This window comes from Pleurodeles waltl, chromosome 7 (genome assembly GCF_031143425.1).
Source record: "Pleurodeles waltl isolate 20211129_DDA chromosome 7, aPleWal1.hap1.20221129, whole genome shotgun sequence".
Lineage (NCBI taxonomy): Eukaryota > Metazoa > Chordata > Amphibia > Caudata > Salamandridae > Pleurodeles > Pleurodeles waltl.
Window position 1 is genome coordinate 175,194,298 of NC_090446.1, and position 25,647 is coordinate 175,219,944.

A 25,647-nucleotide genomic window follows, 5' to 3' on the forward strand; every position below is an offset into this window, starting at 1 on the left:
GTAGAATCCCTGTTTTGTTTCCTGCTGCTTCTGCAGTGTGTTAGGGAAGCAGATGTGGCGGGGTGTAAGTCCAATGATGGCATCCAGTACTTTGGGCAAAAAGGCAGAGAATGATGGTTGTGATATTCCGGCAACCAGGGCACCAGTTGTTTGAAAAGAGCCACTTGCCAACATGTGAAGTACGGCAAGCAGCTTGGTTTCTGTTGGGATGGTGCGGGGTGTCAGCAAAGTGGGTGCCAACTGCGGCTCAATGTTTCACAGCAGCTGCTGAATGGCCTGCCAGTTCAACCTGTACCTCTGGATGATGTTGTGTTCCCTGAGGCCATGAAGGGTTGTTCTGGGGCGGAATATCCTCTCCTGCCTTCGGCGCTGCCTTTGGGGTCCCTGCTGGTGTTGTGGTAGCTGCTGTTGTAGCTGCTGGGCTCTGCGTCTGCGTGCACGCTGGATAAGAATCACCTCCAAGTCTCCCTTTTGCTACTCTGCTGCTCTGCTGTTGCTTCTGTGTGTTCTGATTAAATACAGGTGTGTTTACCCCATTTTAACGCCTGCCCTGACCCAGGCACTAAATTTGGATGCAAATCGGGCTGTGCGTCATTTTCAGGCTCCGCCTCCCAGCCGTGCGTCATTTTTGCCTGAAAGCATAAATACTACGCACGGTCGTTTAAGTCATTTTTGGGACGGGAACGCCTACCTTGCATATAATTAACGCAAGGCGGGTTGCTGCATCCAAAAAATGACGCACACGGCAGACTTTTGACATCCGCGGGCTCAGGCGTCAAAGTTTAAATACGGGCAACGTTTGCGCTGAATGTGCGTCAAACTTTTTGACGCACATTCGGCGCAGACGGGGTATAAATATGCCCCTAACTTCTTTCCACCCAGCATTCCCCCGAGTCTTCTGATAAAAATGGTACTTCACTTGTGTGGGTAGGCTTAGTACTCACAACAGGGAAGGCCCCAAAACATGTAGAAATTGTGGGGGAAACAAAGCGGATCCAATATGGCAGATTCTTTCATACATTTTTAGGCTGACTCTGCTTTGGACACGCACAGAAGTGTGGCATATTTTTATCTGTACAGATGGGTCAATGCTATGTAGTAGGAATTTTGTGGCTTCAAGCGGATTCCGGAAGTTTCCATAACAGAAATGTAGGGAAAACTAATGATTTCAGGCAAGGTTGGAGGTTTGCAGGGCATTGTGGGTGAGAAAATCGTATGGGGTGCACATGAAGCACACCACCCTCAGTTTCCCCAGATGTTTAGTTTTCAGAAGTATCTGGGTCTGGAAGGTTTTTCCAAGTGGCAGTTTACCCAAGTCCAAAAAGTGCAGCCGCTCACCATTGCAAGTGGAATGATATTGTGAGTTGGCTAAACTCTCCTCCCATATGCAAAATCAGAGTTCAAAAGAGTCAAATGTCCTCTTGCTTGCAATTGAGATGAGATGCTTTAGTCGAGGGGCAGAAAGACTGTTGTTCCCTTCAGTTGGGGTGGGGGGCATAACCATGCCCATTGTGGTGGGAAGCCCTCTCCGCTCTATTTTTTTATAATTCCCTGCTGTCTAGTGGGCTGTCTGCCCCCTGGGGGAATTACCTCATCAGCCCCTGGGGGGGGCAGAAATACTTTGTCCCCATTTGTTTCAGTTGGGGGCATGGCCATGCTCCCACCCTCTTTAAAAAAAAAAAAAATCTTCCCTGGTGTCTAGTGAGCTTTCTGCTCCCCGGGGGGTACATATCAGTGGTAATAATCCCCATCGGTGTCCCAGGGGGCAGAAAGACTAGGCCCACCTGTGTTTAGGAAGGGTGGGGGGCACTGTCATGCCCATTTTGAGCAGCCCTCTACACCTACAAACAAAAACAAAAAAACTGGTGCCTAGTGGCTTTCTGCACCCCTGGGGGTGCAGATTAGGGCTACTACCTCAGTCTACCCCCACAGAGGGGCAGAAAGACTTTGGTCACCATTTATGTAGGGTGGGGGCATGGCCATGCCCATGGTGGGCAGCCCTCACCCCTCTTTTATGAAAAAAAAACCTGGGTGTCTTGTGGATGTTTTGCCCCACTGTGTCAACTTTTGGGAGGGGCTGTGATATTACAGTGCCCATTAAAGGCAGACCCCACCTCCACATACATATAAAAATGATTCCCTAGCTCATAATGGGTTTTCTGCCCCCCAGGGACAGAAAGACTGAATATTGCCAAAAAATAATGGGAGGGGGCAAAAGCCTTTGCCCAAGGGGCTGCTTACCCTCCCAGGTGTCTAGTGGAGTAGATCTCTGTTTGGGGATCTCCCTCCTTCCCGGCCATCCTCCACATGGAAGGGGTACAAAGTTTTAAAATGACGATTCTATTTGCGTGGAATAGCGGGCTGCTACTGTAACTATCAGGATTATGGCTTCCCAGCCAAAGCCCCCACATCGGGCCCTACTCCCAATATTTTGCTTAAACTCTAGTTTATGACCATTGACCTAACAGTATTCTGATGTTACTCCTACACGACGATCTAAAAAAAATGAGGTTGACTGATTTCATGTTAGTGAAGAGTTCAAGACAACATCTTTGAAGAAATAGCCTATCGCTCTTTACAAAAGCCCAGGAAATCAAACCTAGAATCACTCTGATTTTTTTCTCTGCCTTACACTCTGTACAGCGCTCCTCTTTAGGCAATGTTCGAACTATACAAATACTGCAAACACTTCTGCAGGAGATTCACACTAGGATTTGCTTACTCAGTTCTGTCGGGGATGATTAAACAATTGAAGAATATGCTGTAGGAGATTGAGTGTGTGTGTTGAGAGGACGTAGGGATGAACAAGGGTGAGTCCAGATTGTCTTCTCCTCTTCAGGCTTTGCGAGCAAACACATTCACAATGCTGCTGAGTGATGGTAATGTGTGGAATCGTAAAAAAAGAGGTAGAGTACCACGTTGTGTTAAGCAGCGAGATTCAACAAGTCACAGGGAAAGTTTGGGAGGAATTTGTGGGGAAGAAAAAATGCTTTGTGATCACATAGTGGTGAAACATCCAATGGAATATGATGAGTTCATATTGCATTACTGGTGGGACACTGATGTATTGTTTCTTTCATTACTGGGTTATCCCCAGAACACGTATGTACGGTGATGTCTACCTGCTAAGTTCTATTATTTTTGTGTTCTGTGAAGGGGGTGGAATGTCTTGCATTCCTATACACGGGGTTCCTTGCATTTAGGGTTACCTGCGTGCGGGGTGTAGTTCTAGAACGGAGGTAGCTGGCTCGCTCCCTGTCGGGTGGAAGGACTTAGCATAAAACTACGTTTTTCCACTGACCCGCCTCCCTGCTTTGCTTCAAAATCTTACTAGGTTTTTCAATAAATATGAACGAGTTTGAAGGGGCCAACCAGTCCCACCTTCACTTATTTCTAAAGGCACACTGGGTGGTCCTGCAGACAGACAGTTGTTGGCAGGAGGTACTGCCACTGATTGTTAAAACCATGACTTGAAATGGTGCATCAGTCCTACAGTGCGATAAGAATGAAAAGAGACTTCAGACCTCTGGTGTGCCAGTAGATGACTAACTCCTCAGAGCCATTAATCACGTTACTCAAACACACTGTAAGGAGCCATAGTGCAGAGGGGCTTCTCACATCAAGAGCAGAGACTGATGCATCCTCCTAGAGGAAGCATCAGCACTTGCATTGATGTAGCCTTGTATGCAGCATATCACTTAAAACACTGTTCTCTTTTCTGAGACTATAAAACAACTTTCAGGTTTCTCTATGAAAATATAACATCCCGGCTAACAAATTCAGGTACAATCAGGTAAAGCCAAAATAAAAAAAGAATAGTGCTGCAGGGGTGTTCTGGGACTGCCACATTAAAGTACAATCTATTATCTAATAAAAGACAGTACAACTCAGTGCTCCATGTAGAATGTAGTTATACAGAAAAAAACAATGTCACGCATAGAGATAAAAAAGTGGAGTTTGGAAATTGATTCAAACAATAGCCATTCACTGTATAATAATATCAGTCTTTAGTAAGCAAATAGTCAACATACATTCTTAAAATCCTAGTAAGCTTATATTATTGATAAATGCTCGTCTGAGTATAGAAGACCTCCCAATAAATAAAAACCCCTGTGACAAACAACTTTGAGGTGCTGGTGGCGCACTAGTTGGTGTTACAGAGAGTGAAAGAATGATGATAAAAGCAACAAACGTGTTACTCTAGGACTGTCAGTCATGAGACGCACATACTTATGAACATTGTTTGAATAATCTGATGGTATAGAGACGCGGTGACATTTCAACAACATTGTTCATCGTCAGGATAAAGAAATTGATCCAGATTTGTCTGCCGCTGTTCATGAAAAGATCTGCGTGAAAGCTGTAAACGAGATCGGCGGACCAGGGGATTGTACTGAATACAGGTCTGTGAGGAAGCAGAGGTTAATTAATCATATATATTTCTGGGGGGTGGGGACAGAAACAACTTTGTGGACTTTCCAGTGACCTTATACAACTCACCTGCTGTGTGAGAAACACATGCTTTGTTAAATTAATACGATCGCATAGTTAAAAATGAAATTTTGAGGCAGGAAGGTAGTCATATTATGCGAGTATGCTTTATTGTAATTTACATTCCCAAAGTAATTAGACCAAGTGTGAAAAAAACATGTTTATCAATCTTGCATCTTCGTGCACCAAGCAAACAAAGGTATGGCGAAAAAAAAGAAGAATAAACAAAATACTGTAAGTGACATTCCTAAACCTCAAAACGTAATTGGACTAATTAGAAATGATTTATTTCTTGCTGCAGGCAGCTTTAATACAATTTTGAACTTTAATTTGAAAAGCTAAATAATTTCTTGCTCCGTTCATAGCGAGGACAAATTCTTTCTCTATTGTCTGTAGGTCAACTGAGTCCACCATCTCTTTATATATGTTGCACATGGCAACATGATTTGGTCTTTTTTAGGACACATTTGATCTTTGCCAAGTTTTCAGTCGGTGGAGACCACTGAAGCTTCTCTCACCCTCACAAGAAGATACTGGAATAACCAAAAGAAGCTGCAGTAGCTTCTCAACCTTATGAATAAAAACTGTCTCTCTTGTATGCATTTTTCAGAGTATGTATACTAGTTCTGGGACTGAATAGAAATTGAACATACTTGATAATGTACTTAATTGAACTGAGAGCAACAAAGGGTCAATTCATTTGTGCTGAGTAATAGAGCCAGTGCTATTGCCTTTTAAAAGCACCTGCTCACGTTTTTCATAGGTTTGGATGCCTTCCTGGTCAAAACGCTGAGAAAGACGATGAGAAACTGTATCTAAAAGTTCAAAATACTGATGACGATAGTAGTCCCTGATGGTGATGCACTCATGAATACATGGATTGTTAGCATGTTTATGGATATTGTCAAAGAGACGATAAATATTGAAAAATCTAGTTCTGCTTTGTTAGCAGTGCCCAGGAAAATGCTGAAGTTAGAGAAAGTTTAATTAAACTTGCACTTAAAATGCATTCATCAGTTGAAGCCACCAGGAGTGTTTTTAGTTGCCTTGAAATCAGTTTATTATGTGTCTGAAGTTAATTGGTCTCCCTCAGAAATTTGTTATGTGCCTCCTTTATTGCAGCCTAATTTGCATGGAGATATTGTGAGCTCTGACACTTGATCTCCTTACTATGGAATAAAATGTATTTCTAGGAAGTTATCGCATAGAGCTAATTAGAAACTGCGTGTTGGAGTGCACCCCTGCCACCATGGCTCCTCCCTTTCCTGCTTCCTCTACTTAGCTTGTTTGATGTTGGAACATAATAAAATCAAGCATCATTGGGAGCCAGACATTACACCATTGTTGATTCACCTCAGTAGATCTAATGGACTTAAGAAAACACTTCTGTTGTCTGCGACAGGTACTTCCTAGGTGCAGTATAGGAGCAGAAACATCCATCCAAAACTAAATGAAAAACGTGGACAATGGAATGTACGTATTGTATAGTTATACAAAATTTCATAAAGAGCCTCTTTTTAACTTATATTTTAAAAAAACAAAGTAAGTAGGTTCCCCGTAGGATTGCAACATTGGATGCTTGAATTAGGGCAGTGAGTCCAGCAGCCAGAGGCTGAAGTGGGGGTACCCGCATTCTATTTCCCATAAAATAGACCGCAGATAAGGAGTGCTGAGCCCTACCACCTATGGTTCGGGGTGGGGAATCCTCATGGGGCGAGCATACCTAACATGCACAGTTTATCATTATCCAGACATCAAGAATAGGGTTGTAAATTCCTTCCCTCTACTCACTGCCCCCTGTAGTGGGTGTTTGTGGCTTGGTTGAACTGAGAGGGGCATGGGTAGAGCCCACTTATCCTATTTCCGCCAACTCACCCATACTATATTCTTGAGCCAAGCTTAATCCATTGATCTCTCATACCTTTATAAGTCATTTTTGCTTTTGATGCATCAATGAAGTTAGACAACTCAATATTTTTTAGATATTTTTACATTGTATTTGAATTACAAAGTAAGAACAGACAGATGTTATTGTACCTGTCTGATCTTAGGATGTTTTGTCAGGCTCGTTACCAGGAAAAAATCTCTATAAACCGAGACAAGCGTTTGTTACATGGAATGTCACATATGTCCACATATGTCAGAAGCACTCCCTTAGTTTAAAGTCTTGTACAGCTACATGTTAAACGAACTACACCTAGGCTCATATTACATATCATCCAGAAGAGGGGTGTGTGTGTACCACACCTGGGAAGTAACAGCACCCCGGGGTGAGATATTTGCCCGTGAATTTTCTCTTAAATAAATGTAGTCTGGTTTGATTTCTTGAAATTTACCTGGGAACAATTGGGGTGGGGTGTGGCCATTATCACACACTTCATAGCTCTCATACACATAAGAGGGGGATGTGTATACCACACATAAACAGTGGCTTGCACAGAGATCGATAATCATTTTAAAAGCCCACTCATAACCACTGCCTGAGGACAGCTTCTAAATTAGCTAAGGGAAAAATAATGGTAAGAATTAATTAAACTATTGGCATGTCATCATTTGACTACTACAGGACTTTTCTTTATTGAATGTCTATTGATGGTTGTATTGATTTTATTTTCATTTCTTTCTAAAGCCATGAATGAATTTGAGTATGATTTCCCAAATTAATATGAACTCATGTTAATTGAAATGTCTGATAATATGAGTATTTCAGCTCGGTTTGTGCTATAGCTTAAGTAAATAGCCATAGTTTACTGAACTGCAAATTAACTCACATTAGAAATAATGTACAGAGTTATGGCTATGTTAGAAAGGAAATCCTGAGGCTTTCTCTGCAACTCTGTGCAGAACGATGCTTACTGTGTCATTCAATTTATAAATGTAAATCTTAATAGCTGAATTGGTTGGGTTTTAACTCTTATTTATGCCTTTTCAAAACTGTCATGGCAGAATTTTTTGTTTGGTTTCCTGACAAATGAGCACTGCTTTGACTGACTAACTTACTTGGTAATTGACATGACAAACATTATTTTTGTGTTGATGCATATTTTCGGTATAATAAAAACTTTGCATTTTAACTATTGGACAAGTGAAATATATCACCTTCGGTCGCAAGCCTTTTTGCAAATGAAAAAGCAAAGGAGATCTAGTTACTCATCAATGATACATGAATACACTTCTGTGTAAATTGAGCTATTCTATAACTACATTTTCAGGAACAGGGAAAAGAGTCAAATACCATGATGTCTGACCGGGATGATAATTGGGGCAATTTCCGACAAATTCAGGAATCATAAGTAGGAAAACCAGGAGAGCCAAATGGAGCACCCGTGGTAATAGGAAAAGAAAGAATCAATGAGAATCAGCATTGAAGTCACCACACTTTATGTGCTCTAGTGGTCATGTGGTCACTGTTATTTTGAAATGTCGGTGGTCCAGTTGCTAAATGTCGGGCACAAGGCATCCGAGCCTAACCAAATGGCTGGATTACTTTCTGAATCTTCTTAAGCTTTCGCTACGCCACTTCTGGAAAGTCAGGAGGGCAGGCTGTATGCTACTGTGAGCCTAATCATGAGTTCAGATTTAAGAAAGGACTGTGTGGGTCTGTAGTGGAGCACACAAGCTCCATCAACCTTGAATCTGATCCTTATGTAAGTGTGTGGCTCGAGTTTGCTGAAAAGCCATCATAGACCATTCTGTATTAACCATATGGTCACATACCACCATTGCCCAACCATCCTGAAGTGACTTCTGCCCTGACCAAAACGCTGCTCATTGCACCAAAGCTTCAATTGTGAAAAAAAAAACTCTAATTGCTTTTCTCAATGCTTGTTAAGGAATGGACCTGCATACTCAAAGTATTTAAGCACATATTTATTTCAAATCACGTTCGTGATTTTTTTTCAATAACAGATGAGCAGCACTGGAAACAATGATCAGTGAGATAAACTGTGATTGATGTGCATTGCTCATAGTGACCATCAGACGAACCTTCAGCTTTCCTTCGGTGACATAAAGGGATATTTTACTAATTCAAGAAGAAGGATCTTTGGAGAAATGCGGCTTAGAAAGCTCTAGGCTTGTGTATATAAAAGGGTGGCAGGTTTTTATTACCTCCATGTCAATTGTGGATCAAAGACCATCCCCGCCTCGGGTACAAAATTGCCAAGTCATCTCGCTAAATATGAAAGGAGAGCCTTACTCACTCAGAGGTTCTGATGGACGTCGTTTGGGACCGTGAGGTTTACCACGGGTTCGATCTTGCTCTGTGGTACCACACAGTGAAAGAATGAGGAAAGCTCCTATGAGGATCACAATGCTCCACTCTTTCTTCATGATGGCGCTGGGATCCGTTTGATTACAACCCTCACAGAGTTTGCATTTTATTGTCTCACAAATGGGGTGCTGGGTGGTTACTGCTAATGATAGACACCACGTGGGCTGTACTTCTTCACCTGTGTGTTTCTTAATCCATCTCTTTCCAGTGAAACTGCCATTGCCAGCAGCGGTTTCATTTGGACGTGCACAACAAAGGTGTTTGTTCAATGGCTCATTGTGCAATTTAACTCTGGCCGTTGTTTCTGTTGCCAGATTTCTCTTGTGATGTAGGAAAATCGCCATGGTGTGGAGGAGCAGAATTGTCCTTTGTTTAAAGTCTTGCATGCTGATAGGAAAAAAAAAATGTAGATATCAGTCCTCGGGCCAGGTGAGCTCCATGAGGTGAAGGGCATGTCGTAGCTCGGTAGATGTATGGTAGGTTGGTGGGCTGAAAGCTCTGGGTGTTGGTGTGGCTTGCTTGAACTCTTCTTGGTTGTTAAAGTCCATGCCTCTGTGCACAAGAGCTGGTTCGCTAGTTTTTAAAGGGGGGTCCCCATTTCGGTCCTGCTCAGTCGGCCTAAGTGCTCGACTTGTGTCATGAACAGCAGTTACTTACGATACTTAGGGCCTGATTATCAGAGCACTGGAGGACTTGGAGGTAATTATTTTACGCGAAAAAATCCGATACCTCGAGGATTGTAATTTACCTGCCTTGATAATTATTGCCTCTTATAAATTTCATCCCTCAAATTTGGGGAATTCTTTGCGAAATATCGTCCTTTCCACACCAGAATCTGCATGTCCACACATTCACCAAGATGCGTACGGGTAAATATTGGCAGGATTGACCTGGTATGAACCTCGGGACTATTTTAAAGGTGATCACCCTCGTAATTATCACACCTGGTAATTAACAGCTGCAGTAAACACACGCGATCATTATTCTGAACGCGGCATAAAAAGGTATGTGAAGGGATTGGAACTGTCATTCCACTTAAAATGAGGGCTTTAAAGTTCACTAAGAAGTGAGCAGGGTTGGAAGAGTTCATCATTGTATTCATCACCGTTCCACACCTGGATATAATTGTATCCTAATTTGACTAAAAAAAATACATAAAAAATGTGCATACATTTAAACAGCTTTTTAGCAGTGCTTTGGTTTATTTTATTTTTGTTATTCTGCCATTTCTAACTTGGGGGTATAGGAAAATGAAACGAAAAGTGAACAAATAAAACGTTGCATCATTTATGGGGGCAGCCTTCTTTAATCACCCAACATTCATGTGTATGGTGAAGGGGCAGGTGCCAGTAGTGGGCCTTCTACAGAGATCTGTGTGAAACCTGCAGGACACTGGTTTGAATCTCAACAAAGGCATCTTTACTTTCAGGTTTCTGCTATTGATAAAATACCCATAAGTGTCAATTGATAGGTGCACTTACTATCTACAGTGTGACAAATGGGCAAAGTATTCTTTGACACGTGCAGCATAAAACACAATGGCCAAGATTTGTGAAAATGTGGCGCCGGGCAGTGCACAAGTCACCTTCTTTAGCTGCCCTGCATCAGAGGGAAAGAGCAGGAATGCACCATATTAAACCAATACAGCACATTCCTGTCCTTCCCTCCTATACTGTTCTCCTTTTGGCAGCCTAGCGCCAAAGCAGGTACCATTGCACGGGTGCCTGCGTTGCATTCCAGGATTGTTTTTGTGCAGAATGGGGCACAAAAACAATCATCCTGCACAAAAACATTCCTGAGAGGGTTTTTCCTCTTTCTATTTGTGCTACAGAATACAGCACACTCAAAAAGAGACAAAAACGAGGAGAAATGAAGATATTTCTCCTCGTTGCGCCTCTCCTAGGAAGGCATAGGATTTTTGCACATTCCCAGATTTACCAGTGTTTTTAAATTTGGGGATGTGTTAAAAAACATGGGAGTTGTGTGGTGTTAGACCTCGCATCCTTGACATCGTCTCCCCTGTCTTCTTTTGCCTCTGCTTCCCATGTTTGACTGTGTGCTGGACTCAGTTTTTGCTGTTTTTGGTACTCTGGGCACTTTACCACTGCTGACCAGTGTTAAAGTGCAAGTGATCCTGTGTAATTGTATGTGTAATTGGCTTATTCCTGATTGGCATATTTGATTTGCTAGTAAGTCCCTAGTAAAGTGCACTAGACGTGCATAGGGCCTGTAAATTACGTGCTACTAGTGGGCCTACAGCACTGGTTGTGCCACCCAACTGAGTTGCCCTGTGAACATGGCTCAGACCTGCCACTGCAGTGTCTGTGTGGGCAGTTTTAACTGCCAATTCGACCTGGGAAGTGTACCCACTTGCCAAACCTAAACCTTCCCTTTTTCCACATGTAAGGCACCCCTAAGGTAGGCGCAAGGTAGCCCTATGGGCAGGGTACAGTGTATGTTTAAAGTAAGACACATACTTGTGTGTTTTATGTGTCCTAACAGGGAAATACTGCTAAACTCAGCTTTCGCCTCTGCAAAGCCTATCTCTTCCTTAGTTTAACATCGGGGCTGCCTTTAAATAATATTTAATTGCAGATTCCCTTTGGGAACAGATAGAAATTTGGAGTTTGGTGTCTCGGAACGCACAATTTAAAAATACATTTTTTGGTGAAGTTGGTTTTTAAATTGCCAGTTTAAAAATGCCACTTTTAGAAAGTGGGCATTTTCTTGCTTAAACCATTCTGTGACTCTCCCTGTTTGTGGATTCGCTGTCTGGGTCAGACTGACACTTGGGCTGTTGTGAATTCCCTCTAGACAGTGAGACAAAGGGAGCTGGGGAGTAGCCTGCATATCCTAATCAGCCATCTGAGCTAGGGTGAAGGGAGGAGTGGTCACTTATACCTGAATGGGCTGTGCCTGCCCTCTCACAATGCAGTCTCCAACCCCCAGGTGTGAGTCTGGAGCCTGGCCTGGACAAAGCAGGATCTTGTGAACAACAGAGACTTTCCTTTGAAGTTTTGTCAACTTCAAAGGCAGAAACGGGTACAAGTAATGGACCCAAAACCCAACATTTTTAGATTTCTTCAAGGATTCAGGAGGAACCTCTGCCAAGGAGAAGAGCTGAAGAGCTGCGTAGAAGTGCTGCAACTGCCTGTGACTGTGCTTTGTTGGGCTATCCTTCAGTTGCTGATTTTTCCTGTGAAAGGGAACAAAGAATGGACTTTGTTGTGCATTCGTGCCAGAGATGAATCTCCAAGGGCTTGAATTGAGCTTACCTCCTGTTGTTGAGTCTCAGGTCCATCAAAGACTTCCTCTGCCAGCACCTGAACTCTCTGGTGAGACTCCTGCCCTGCCAAGTGGCGCCCCATCCAGTCCCTGGGCCCTTGAAAGGTGAAGCTTGTAGAAAAGGACTGAAATCCATGCAAAGACTGCAATGTAGGAAAATTTTCGATGCACCATCCTCAATGCGGCTGATAAATGACACACCGCCAGCCCAGCGGCTGAAATCAATGCTCCGGGTGCTTCGCGGATGGACGATCGACACATTGTGGCTGGAGAAACGACATGCAATACCCGCTAGTGGCTGCTACTAACAACCCAAGCCCCATGCAGTATGGTTTCCTGACATTGTGCAACCAGATTTCAAACGAGACATCGCTGGGCGTGAAAAATCGATGCCCAGACCCAAGGTGCCGATCCGGAAATCAACACATCTCTCACTTGTGAGGGAGAAAAATGATGTATCGCCGACCCGACTGGTGAAGGAAACGACGCACGGCCTCACTTGCGAGTAAGAAATCAACGCATCGCTGACTTTTCCGACACACGCGTGCCCGTCCAGCTTCTTTTTTTACACAAACCAGGTACTTTGGGTAACAACAGTGTTCTCACCGTTTTCTATGGATTATGGGGGTCATTACAACATTGGTGGTAAAAGCCGCTTACCGCCGTGCAGAAGACCGCCAACACACTGCCGCGGCTGCGGAATACCGCCACGGCCATTACGACCCACAGCTCGGAATTCGCCAAAATTCAGACACCCACACAAGTCCGCCACACCAAAGGTCAGTGATAAACTGGTGAAAACAAAACCTCCACCGTCACGCCAACAGGAATAAGCCCACACTATCATGATCCATGAATCCATGTGGCGGTATTTCAACCGCAGTAATCCATTGGCGGTACACACTGCTGCGCTCAAAATACACACACACTTTCAAAACACTTCCACATTGGACAAATCAAAATACACACACCTGATACACATACACACACCACACCCACATACCCAATACAATATAAAACACACACCCACATCACCCACAAACTCCTACGACCAAAATCCAGAAAGAAGGCCAGAAAGAGACACTACAATCTACAACCAAGCAGCCACAGGCACACAACACCATCACCCCACACAAAACACCACTAAATATCATCCCACACATCACAACACACTTTCCCCGCACATCACCCACACCACACCGTGGCACGGCAAAGACATCCCAGGTTGTCTTAGGAGGAGCTCAGGGTCATGGTGGAGGAAATCATCCGGGTAGAGCCACAGCTATTCTGATCACAGGTGCAGCACACCTCCATAGCTAGGAAGATGGAGCTATGGTGCAGAATAGTGGACAGGGTCAACGCAGTGGGACAGCACCCAAGAAATAGGGATGACATCAGGAAGAGGTGGAACGACCTACGGGGGAAGGTGCGTTCTGTGGTCTCCAGACACCACCTTGCGGTTCAGAGGACTGGCGGCGGACCCCCACCTCCTCCCCCACAACTAACAACATGGGAGGAGCAAGTCTTGGTGAGTCTGCATCCTGAGGGCCTCGAAGGAGTAGCTGGAGGAATGGACTCTGGTAAGTCAAACCTTAACTACCTTATCCCCCACCCTACCTGCATCCTATCACATACCCCCACCCTCGCCCTCACCCCATCACTCCAACTCCTCACAGATGTCCCACTATCACAAACCACACATCCCAACACCAAGCCCTACATGCAACATCAAAGCATGGACACCCATCACCAATGCATGGCCACGGCACATACCCATACACCCCCATAAACCATCGTCACACAAGGTCCCACACAGGAATGCAAGCACTGGGGTACACGGTCACCCACCCATTGCACACCATGGTACACACAGATGCAATAATAATGCTTTTACACCCCTGAAGGACCCCTACCCAACGTCACCACACAGGAGGGTCCACACATGTCCACACCACCAACAGAAGAGGCCCACAGCGATGACAGCAGCTCTGTCCAATTGGATCTAGATGACCAGCCCGGCCCATCTGGGACCTCAGGACAGTCGGTTCCCCTTCACACAGTCACAGACCACCACAGAGCTTCCCCCCTCTGGAAACACCAGCACAGCACCCACCCAGCAGGCCCATACCTCTGTCCCCAGGACACGTCAATCAGCAGTGTGTCCACCACTACAGGGAACCTAGGCTAACCCACCACCCCAACAACAACAGGGACCTGGGGGCAGTGGTAGTGGGCACACCATTCAGGGGAAAGAGGCCCAGGAACACAGGGGAACTGGGAGGGCTGCTGTGCGACAGGGGGAGGACAGGCCCAGGGAACCCACTCTCCACGAGGCCCTCTCCAACATCATGGGAGCATTCCATAATTCCCAGGAGACGATGGCAACGGTACTGGCCAAGTTTCAGGAGACCCAGCGGCTGCAGGAGGAACAGTATTTGGGCTTCAGGGAGGAACTCAGATCCATCATTTCCACCCTGGGCACCATCGTAGGGGTGCTGAAGGAAGTCCTCAACACCAGGAGGGACACTGTGGCACAACAAGGGGCCCCTGACACTAGCCTGGACGAGGAACTGCCCACCACCTCCGCCGGCGCTAGTGGACAGGAGGCACCGCCACAGGACCACCACACCAGCACCCCACCCCCTGCAGAGGGAGAACCACCCGCAAACGGTCCCTGAGATCCAGGACAAAGACAGAGAACAATGGCAAGACCTCCGCCAAGAAATGAGACCGCCCTGAATGTCATCCTTTCGTCCCACCTTGTCACCCTGTCCATCCTCAAACTGCCCCAGCTCCATGTCCTATGCCCCTTTGGACAATGGACCTGTGAAACAAATAGACTGGACTCTGCCATGGACATTCCTCCACCATCACCCCTCACCATTTTACAGCATTCTCTAATACTGAGCACTAAAATAAACACCCTTAAAGCAAAAAACAATCTGGAGTCTGTCTGTGATTTCGAAATAGTGTATTAGCAATTACTGTGACAAAATGCTCTTTCAATTGTACTTTCAACATACCTATGTCACACAGCTCTAGTCCATGAGGAAACAAAGCAGATGTCACACAGTGGGACCCACATCTGTGAAATCGTAAGGGAAAGTGAAAACTCAGTGACCATACACTGGGTGAAAAGGACAGACAGTAGAGAGGTAGTAGTGTTAAATTACATGTAGTAGGCAGGTTTGTCTTCTTACCTGTGTCTCACTGGAAGTATTGCAGGATCACAGAGTTCCTGTTGTCGATGTCCTCTTCTTCTGCTTCCTCGTCTTCACTGTACACAGGGTCCACAGCTGCCACAACACCTCCATTTGGACCATCCTCCTACAGAAAAGGCACCTGTCATCGCAAAGCTAAGTTGTGAAGCATGCAGCAGGCCACGATGATCTGGCATACCTTCTTTGGTGAGTAGAATAGGGAACCACTTGTCATATGGAAGCACCTGAACCTGGCCTTCAGGAGGCTGAAGTTGCGCTGTATAATCCTCCTAGTTCGCCCATGGGCCTCATTGTAGCGTTCCTCTGCCCTTGCCCTGGGATTCCTCACTGGGGTCAGTAGCCATGACAGGATGGGGTAACCAGAGTCACCTGAAAAAGGTGAGGGACAACTGTTAGACACACACTAACCTGTAGGGATATCCCCAGACCCAGACAACTATTCCCACTGATTTGGTTCCAGGTGCTCACCTAATAGCCACACACAGTGCCTCTGGAGTTGCCCCATCACATAAGGGATGCTGCTATTCCGCAGGATGTAAGCGTCATGCACTGAGCATGGGAATTTGGCATTGACATGGGAGATGTAATGGTCTGCCAAACACACCATCTGCACATTCATCGAATGATAACTCTTCCGGTTTCTGTACACCTGTTCACTCCTGCAGGGGGGACCAAGACCACATGTGTCCCATCAATGGCACCTGTGATGTTGGGGATATGTCCCAGGGCATAGAAGTCACCTTTCACTGTAGGCAAGTCCTTCACCTGAGGGAAAACGATGTAGCTCCGCATGTGTTTCAGCAGGGCAGACAACACTCTGGACAACACGTTGGAAAACATAGGCTGGGACATCCCTGATGCTATGGCCACTGTTGTTTGAAAAGACCCACTTGCAAGGAAATGGAGTACTGACAGCACCTGCACTTGAGGGGAAATTCCTGTGGGATGGCGGATAGCTGACATCAGGTCTGGCTCCAACTGGGCACACAGTTCCAGGATTGAGGCACGATCAAGCCTGTAGGTGATGATTACATGTCTTTCCTCCATTGTCGACAGGTCCACCAGCGGTCTGTACACCGGAGGATGCCACCATCTCCTCACATGTCCCAGCAGACGGTGCCTATGAAGGACAACAGCGAGCAGAGTCAACCAACTCAGTGGTACGTACACACAGTTTACACAGAACACGATTCATAATCCGAAATTAGCATGTATGAGTGTTGACGCAGTTAAAAATAGAGCCATGTGGGCCCCTGAATTGGCAGCTGCCTGACCTGTAAAGTGGGACAATGGGATATGAGGTAACTGCGCTGGCGTTGTACACCGTTGCGGTAGGCGGTCGAAGACCGCGGCGCAATCCTGCATTGGTTAACATTGGACCCTATGGGTCGCAGGAGCCAATGACGATGTACGCCGGCAGTGACGGTACGCACCACCGCAGACGTGACCGCCATTTTCTATCTGTTCAATCACTCGATATCTGATCTTCGACAGAAGAGGACCTACACTGCAAGTGCTGCTGTGACCTCAGGCTGGAAGAGACAATGGCTTGTGCGTCTGGGGAAAGGGCCCCTGCCTTCACATCGGAGGAGTTGGAGAAACTTGTGGATGGGGTCCTCCCCCAGTACACGCTACTCTACGGTCCTCCAGACAAACAGGTAAGTACACTGGGAGCATGCTGTATGGGCTATGCCTGTGTGGAGTGGGGTGGGTGAAAGATAGGGGGGAGAATGAGGTGTGCATGAAACGACGGTGAGTGCATGGGCCACATGGCAAGGGTAGGGATGCGGGCCAATGACTGTGACGGTCCAGTTGGTAATAACGTCTCCTTTTCCCCTGTACAATTCCTGTAGGTCAGCACCCACCAGAAGAAGGATATTTGGCGTGCCATCGCCAAGGACGTCCGGATGTCGGCCATAGCATTGTAGGCCATGTCCCAGGGATTGCATAGTGACCCCAAGTGCGCGGCATAGTGCAGGGGGCTTCTGTGTCCGTTGTGTCCGCCAATGGTAGCGGTAATGCATGCACTCAACATGTCTTTCTTCTGTCGCCCCCCCCCCCTTTTTGTGGTCTCCCTGTCCTTGTGTGCATTAGCATCATCAGGCGGAGGAGCAGTGGCACCGGAGCAGGAAGGTGCTGCATCCCACATGGTCCTGGAGGGCGACACTATGGAGTCTGATTTCACCAGTGGGACGGAAGGCGAGGGGAGCTCCAAGGCGGGGACAGGAGCTGACACCAGTGATATGGACTCGTCCTCTGATGGGAGCTCTCTTGTGGTGGAGGGTCCATCTGTGCCCTCTACATCTACAGGTACAGCCGCCATCCCCCCTTCCAGCACCGCCATCCCAGCAGCCCCTCAGCTTTTGCCCCGTGCCCGCTCACCCAGGAAGGTGGGCATCTCCTTCGCCCCAGGCACCTCAGGTCCTGCCCCAGTCACCCCTGCTGCCCTCAGTGAGGAGGCCATTGACCTCCTCAGTCTACCATTTTGAATGCCATCCAGGGTGTAGAGAGACAGCTGCAACAAACCAATGCATTCCTGGAGGGTATTCATTCTGGTCAGAGAGCCCTTCAGCGAGCTTTTCAGACTCAGGCCTCAGCACTGATGGCAGCCATTGTCCCTGTCTCTAGCCTCCCCCCTCCAACTTCCTCCACCCAGACACACACCCCTGTACCTCAGCCTACCCCAAGCACACCATCAGACCAGCGTGCACACACCCCAACACACAAAGGAAGCTCAGGCAAACATAAGCACCACACATCCCACAGCACTCACGCAAACATCACACACATGCAGACATAGCAACATCCACTGCCTCCACTGTGTCCCCCTCCTCCTCGTCTCCACTCACACCTGCATGGACTACATCTACAGCCACTACTTCTATCACCAGCACACACACCACCACACCCCGCTCACGTGCAGTCACCACCCCCACTACCATTCACACATCCCCTGTGTCCTCTCCCAGTGTGTCTGTGACGCCACCTCCCAAGGTACACAAACGCAGGCACACACCCACCCAACAGCCATCCACCTCACGACAGCCTCCAGCGAATGCACCTTGACCCAAAGTCACCAAACGTACATCTCCTACAACCACAACCTCTTTCTCTACTCCCAAACCCCCTCCAGCTACCCGTCCCAGTGTTCCCAAGAAACATTTCCTGTCCACCCTTGACCTCTTTCCCTCACCTCCCCCACCCCGTCAGTCTCCTAGGGCCCGACTCTCCAGGTCCCAACCTAGCACCTCAGCCACGACATCAGCAGGATCTGTGGTGCCAGTAGTCACTGGATTCTGGAGTGCACCAGGCAGCAGGGCAGCCAGTGTGGCAAGGAGCCACAGCACGGACAATCCCCCACCTGTCAAGCATAAAAAGTTGGACAGTGCCCGGCGGGAGAGGGGGAAGACACCAGCCACCAAAGCTGCTCCCAGGGGTACAGGTGGGAGTGTGGAGTCAGCTGCAACACCTTCCAAGGTGGGGAAGGGGCACAAGAAACCCGGCAAGTCTGGGAAGATCGGCACGGCGGAGAAGACCGCCATCAGCCCCGCTGCCCAGGAGGCGACCGCCATCAGCCCCGCTGCCTCAGAGGCGACTGCCATCAGCCCTGCTGCCCAGGAGGCGACTGCCATCAGCCCCGCTGCCCAGGAGGCGACCGCCAGCACCAGCCCCGCTGGCCAGGAGGCGACTGCCAGCACCAGCCCCGCTGGCCAGGAGGCGACCGCCAGCAGCAGCCCCGCAGGCCCAGACAGGACCGCCAGCAGCAGCCCTGCTGGCCCAGAAAGGACCACCAACACCTGCCCCGCTGGCCCAGACAGGACCGCCAGCAGCAGCCCCACTGGCCCAGACAGGACCGCCAGCACCAGCCCCGCTGGGCCAGACAGGACCGCCAGCAGCTGAGTCGCTGCCAAGGACACCGCCGCCACAAGCACCGTTGGCAAGGACACCGCCGCCACAAGCACCGCTGCAAAGGACACCGCCGCCACAAGCACCGCTGGCCCATGAGCGCCAAGAGCACTGATGCTACTGAGTCCGCCACGAGCAGGATGAAGCACTCTGGGCACAAAGCCCTCTCCAGAACCAGTGGAGATTTACATCCACTACCTCAGTCCTTGGCAGGATGAAGCACTCTGGGCACAAAGCCCCCTCCAGAACCAGTGGAGACTGTTATCCAGTTGAGAGACTGTGGGTTTGCACTCCCCAGGATTGAACAGTGGGCAACCCACCCACTGTAGAGACTTAAGAGACTGTGGCTTTGCACTCCACAGGATTGAACAGTGGGCATGTGGCCCCCTCGTGGATTTGGCATCGTGCACTGAACTAGCTGAGGTGCCCCCCTTTCCCTTCCTCCTGAGGTGCCTGTTTTATTTCTATCTGATGCCCCTGCAGTGTCCTCTCCATCATGTTCGGGTACCTTGTGTGGGCCTCGACCATGCAGTGTGGGCCCAGTGTTCCACGGACTTAAATGGAGCAATACCTGGACTTCTATTATTCGTGTATATATTTGTTAATAGTGTATATATATTTTTGTGTACTGGATTTTAATAGATTACAATGGTTACACTAATTTCCTTTTGTGTTTGCATCCTTCCGGGGGGGTTGGGAGGTGTAACTGTAATGTATCAACATGTACTTGTGTGTGTGTTGTAGTGGGTGAGGGTGGGGGTGGGGGTGTTGCATGTGTGTGGCCCTATTTTTTCCCTCCCCCCTCCGTTGTGTCGTAGGTGCAGTACTCACCGTGGCCTTCGCCGCTGGCATTCGTGCTCCTGGTAGAGAAGCAAGAAGATAAAGGCTGGGTAAATGTGAAGCTCTGGCTTCATGGCGTCCTGGTTCCTCGTGGGGTGTGTAGAGGTGAGCGTTTTCCCTTCGAAGTCCAGTTTCTGGCGTGTTTATGTTCGCGGTGAATCCGCCCCGGAAAAGGTGGTGGATTGGTAGGTTGTGATACTGTGGGCGGTACATTGTCCTCCGCCTGTCTGTTGGCGGTGACCGCCGTGCTGTTTGTTTGTACCGCCGTGGTGGTCGGAGTGTTAAAGTGGCTGTCTTTGTTGGCGGTTTCCGCCACGGTCGTAATACCAATTTTTTTACCGCCGGCCTGTTGGCGGTCTTACCGCCACTATAACACAGACTGCCAGGTTGTAATGACCACCATTGTCCCCTCAAAGGGGGAGCAACCCTTGCCCAAGGGGCCGCTCCCCCATACTGAAATTAAAAAAAAATCCCTTTTGCTTTAGTGGTTTGGGGCAGATCGGCCTAAAAAAAATAGGCCGATCTGCCCACAAGGAGGGCAGAAATGGCCTTCAGTGCTGTGCCCCCTTTGGGGGGCAACCCTTACTCAAGGTGCCACCCCCCACTCAAAAAATTCAAAAGTAAATAATCCCTTGCGTTCATGTGGTTTCTGCTCCCCTTGGGGTCAGATTGGCCTTAGAACAACAAGACCATCTAACCACAAGGGGGGCAGAAATGCCGATAAATAATGTGCCCCCCTTAGGGGGCGACCCTTGCCTAAGGGGCCGCTGTCCCATAATGAAATATACAAAAAAATAAAATCCCTTGTGTCTAGTGAGCATTTCTGCTGCCGCCCGATTGCTGTGCGATCGGGCAGCAGGAATGCTGAAAGAGACATCAAGGGAAAGGAAAACCCTTTCCTTTACCCCGATGCCTCTTTATTTGCAATCCCCCCCACCATTGGGCTGGAGAAGAAACATACCTGTTTCTCCAAGGTCGCTCTGGAAGCAAATGGCTTCCAGCACGACCAGCACCCTCTAATGAAGTCAGCACGCGATTGTGCAATGACATCATTAGATGGGGGCTCGGGGTCATGGGTGGAAGGGGAAGCGATTCTTAATCAGGAATGGGTTTGAGGTGGATGCAAGGATGTTATTTGAGATCTGTGCATAGATTGATAAGGGTGTTTGCTTGTTTTTTCCATATCTTTGTCTCTAGTCGAAAGGATCCTGACTGTGAGTGCACTATGAGCTACTGGAAATTGTCAACTTGGTAGCCTAATAAGAAAGGCTGCCCATCACAATGGATCTGAAGGACATGCAACTGGTTTTGAAGATGGTGTGTAGTGACAAGTGGAGCAAGTAGAATTCCATCAGAGTAGGGTGATGTTGGCATATTTCTTCAAGCCATTATTGAGGTGTGCTGCAATGTCATTCATGCCTTTAAGGGTGGTCTGTGTGGAGACTCAAAGGCTGTGAAGAAAGACCTTCTCACCATATAGAAGTGCTACAGTTTTGAATTTGCTTTCCAGAAGGATTGGTTTCATTTGCTTTATCAGATAGTGTTTTCACTTCACTGATTTGGTTTTTATGGTGATTGTCTTGCTTGAACTTGAAGTTGGTGTCCGGGTAAATTTGAATGACCTGGTATTGGATGAAACTTGTGATTCGTAGATATCTAGGTTCATGTGGTAGGGCCAGGTTTGATTGACTTATTGGTTACTGTTCTTAGCAAATAGTAGGACTTCTGCTTCTGTGGCTTTGCTCTTCAGATAGATGCTAGACATTTAGATCTGAATATGGAGTAGCACCATTTGAAGGTGAGGATGACTGGGGTGGAAGAGACTTGAAACTCGATTTGTCTGCTTTGGAGAGTTGCTCTTCAGATCAGGTGTCAGACAACATAATTGTTTCTGATCTCACCCCTCTAGGGGACCCAGAGTTGGTTTCTGACCTTACTGGAGCTGTCTTACCATTGCCCTCTCCTCCTCCCTTGGTTACTGAGTCACTTCCTCTTGGATGTCAACATCCTTTGGTCATGACCAAGCAACTGAGGTTAACAGCACGGAGACTTTCGAGAGATGCGGGCAAGTGCTGGTACTTTCAAAACAGGCACTTGAACTCATTGACAAGGCCTGGCTGCATTCCACAAATAAACGCCATCAAAAAGCATGGAATCAATGGTCTGGCTTGTGCGTGGAAGGGAGTCTGGATCCTGTGACAGCAAATGTGATCCACATTACAGTGTTTTTGGCCTCTTTAGTTTCGGAAGGCCTTGTCTTCCATGCCAAACAAATTCTTACAGAACAGCAATTTTGGGGGGCCATGTCCCTGTTGCCAATAAACATCCACTGGTTTCTAAACATCTCAGTGGGGTATGTTTTTCTGTTTCACTTTGATTTCCCCAGAAGCAGAAGATAACTCCTCAGTCCCGACCCGAGCTACTCACAACGAATATTAATCCTTCGTGCTGAGTACCCCGGAGGGGGAAAGGGGAATGGGATGGTAGAGAGACTGCCACAGAGATGATGAACGCCAGTCCTCAGTCTGCCTCTTCACATCTAAGATTGGATACAGCACCTGCAAGAATCACAGTCGCAATTACTAGGGACATACAACATCAGTTTTTCACTTTCTACTCTCAACACTTAATTCTCTTTAATTCTATTATTTCTTCACTCACCCTGAGTTCTCTGTAGCCTTGCTTCTCTCTATAAATGATAGCTTTTCTTAAAAAAATGCTTATTACTGATTCTGGAAGAACTTCTCAACCTTTGTTAGAGATTGGTTTTATGTTGCTATATACATATATATATATAGTTGGTGATAATGCGTTCTTCAAATCAGCTGATGTTATTTAATTTCTCCTGTCTTATTGTGACTTCTGTCAATACTTGTATTTGTAAATGCTTGTTTATTAAAGTTCGTTCCTCCTTTCTTACTTCGACATTTGTTGATAACTTGTATTTGTAAATGCTTGTTTATTACAGTTAGTTTCTCCTTCCTTACTTCGACATCTGTCGATAACTTGTAGTTGTAAATGCTTGTTTATTTGTTCGTTTCTCTTTTAAACTCTATTTTGGTTTATTACCATTGAATTTGTAAATGCTTATTTGTTAACAGTTCTTTTCTCCTTTAAACTTGGCCTTCGTTTATCACCTTGACATTTGTAAATACTTGCTCTTTTAAAGTTCGTTTTTTCTTTGACTTTAATATCTTAAACAAGATCCTTGTAAACATAAGGTTAATTCATACATTAACTCTGTAGCCTTGCCGACTCCCACGGGAACGGTCTACTATCAAACTCTTCGAATAAACCTTGACAATATTTATCTGTTGTCTGTAATATAATCTTCAAATGTAATTTTACCTCACAGGAGTTTCTGTTCTGAAGCGCGCTCTCTCTCCACACAGCTGATTCCTGTCAGACCTCAGTTGAAGTGCAAGGCTTCCAGCTGGAGAGCTTGTAACCTAGCAACCAACCGATTGCAAGACTAGAACTGTAACTAACCTTCAGGACTCACAGTGGCCATCTTGGATCTTCTCTTCTTGATTCTTCCTTTGAATTAAGCGCAAGATTACTCTGCAAACCTTCTTCCAGTTTGGGCTTTGCTGTCTCCACTGAGGATATCTCTTTGCTTTTCTCATGCACTTCTTTGATTTGACTTGGCAAGTTTGTGTGGTCATGACACACTTCGACCGCGGCGGTATTCCGCTATGGGTATTATGACCCACCCTAAGAAATCCGCCACAATACAGACACCCACACAAGTCCGCCAGACCAAAGGTCAGTGATAAATTGGTGGTACTAAAACCTACACCGTTACGCCAAGTGGAAGAGGCCCAAAGTATCAGCACCTACAAATCACTGCAGCAGTCTTTCAACCGCGGTAAATCATTGGACGTACACACCGCCAAACTCAAGATACACACACGCTAACAAAACTACACCACATTGGACAATTCAAAACACACACACCTGACACACATACACACACCACACCCACACACTCAGACCACTATAAAACACACACTCACATTACCCACAACCCGTTCAATGAAAAAAAAGATTGCCAACAGAGAGAGACACAAGCCAGGAGCAGCCACTCAATCTGAGCCACAGAACACCATCACCCATACACCATCCATGCACCTCACAGCACACACCAGAACACATCACCCCACACATCACCCCACACATCCTCACACATATCACTCACACCACATCCATGGCACCCCAAAGACACCCCAGGTTTTCAGTGGAGGAGCTAAGGGTCATGGTGGAGGAAATCACCTGGGTAGAGCCACAGCTATTCAGATTACAGGTGCAGCAGACGTCCATTGCTTGTAAGATAAAGCTATGGCGGAAAGTCGTGGACAGGGTCAACGCTGTGGGACAACATCCAAGAACAAGGGATGACATCAGGAAGAGGTGTAACGACCTACGGGGGAAGGTGCGTTCCGTGGTTGCAAGACAACAGATAGCTGTACAGGGGACTGGCCGTGGACCCCGACCTCCTCCCCCACAACTAACAACATGGGAGGAGCAAGTCTTGGCAATAATGCATCCTGAGGGCCTCGCAGGAGTAGCAGGAGGACTGGACTCTGGTAAGTCATATCTTTACTACTACATCCCCCACCCTACCTGCATGCCATCACAAACTCCTACCCCTACCCTCACCCCCATCAATCCACCACCTCACATATACCCCGCTATCACAACCCCCCACCCATCCCAAAACCAAACCCTGCATGTAACACCAATCCATGGACCCCCCATCACAGACCTGCATGGACACCCATCAGCACAGCATGCCCATTAGAGAAAATCACCTAGCCCACAAAATCACCACGCACACATCGCAAAGCTGACAGGGCTTTCCCACCCATGCACAAGATGGCACACGCATATATAATAACACTGCATTTACATACCCACAGGACCCCTACACAGCGTCACCGTAGAGGAGTCAACAGCATTATCCAGTCCCCCCCCCAGAGGAGGCCCACAGTAATGACAGAAGCTCTACACACCTGGATCACGATGACCAACCTGGCCCATCAGGGACCTCTGGAGAGTCGGTTACCCTGCCACAGTCCCAACCCACCACAGACCCCCCCCCCCCTCAGGAAACTCCACCACAGCACCCACCCAACGGGCCCATGTCACTGTCCCCAGGACACGTCAATCAGCAGTGTGTCCACCACTACAGGGACCCCAGGTAATCCCACAAACACAGGACGATCAGGGACCTTGGGTCAGTGGCAGTGGGCACACGGTTCAGGAGACAGAGGCACAGGACAACACGGATAATGGGAGGTCTGGTGTATGACAGGGGAGGACAGACCCAGGGAACCGACTCTCCAGGAGGCACTCACCAACATCCTGGGAGCATACCACCATTCCCAGGAGACCATGGGCCAGATACTGTACAAGTTGCAGGAGACCCAGCGGCTGCAGGAGGGACAGTGCCTGGGGACCAGGGAGGACCTCAAAAACATCTACCATCCTGGTCACCATTGCAGGGGTGCTGGCTGACATGGGCAAGACCATGAGGGAGGCAGTGGCACAACAACGGGCCCCTGACACTAGCCATACTGAAGAATAGCCCTCCACCTCCATTGGCGCTAGTGGACAGGGGGCTCCACCACA

General features: G+C 47.5%; 1 long non-coding RNA gene across 1 annotated transcript in view; it reads right to left on the reverse strand.

Moving 5' to 3' along the window:
- The window catches only part of LOC138247218 (uncharacterized), a 106,856-nt gene extending 97,985 nt beyond the window's left edge, over positions 1 to 8,871 (reverse strand). Inside the window, exon 1 of the long non-coding RNA XR_011194370.1 lies at positions 8,694 to 8,871. This is a non-coding gene — a long non-coding RNA (uncharacterized lncRNA). The remainder of the gene's footprint in view (positions 1 to 8,693) is intronic.
- Between the last annotated feature and the right edge of the window lie 16,776 nt (positions 8,872 to 25,647).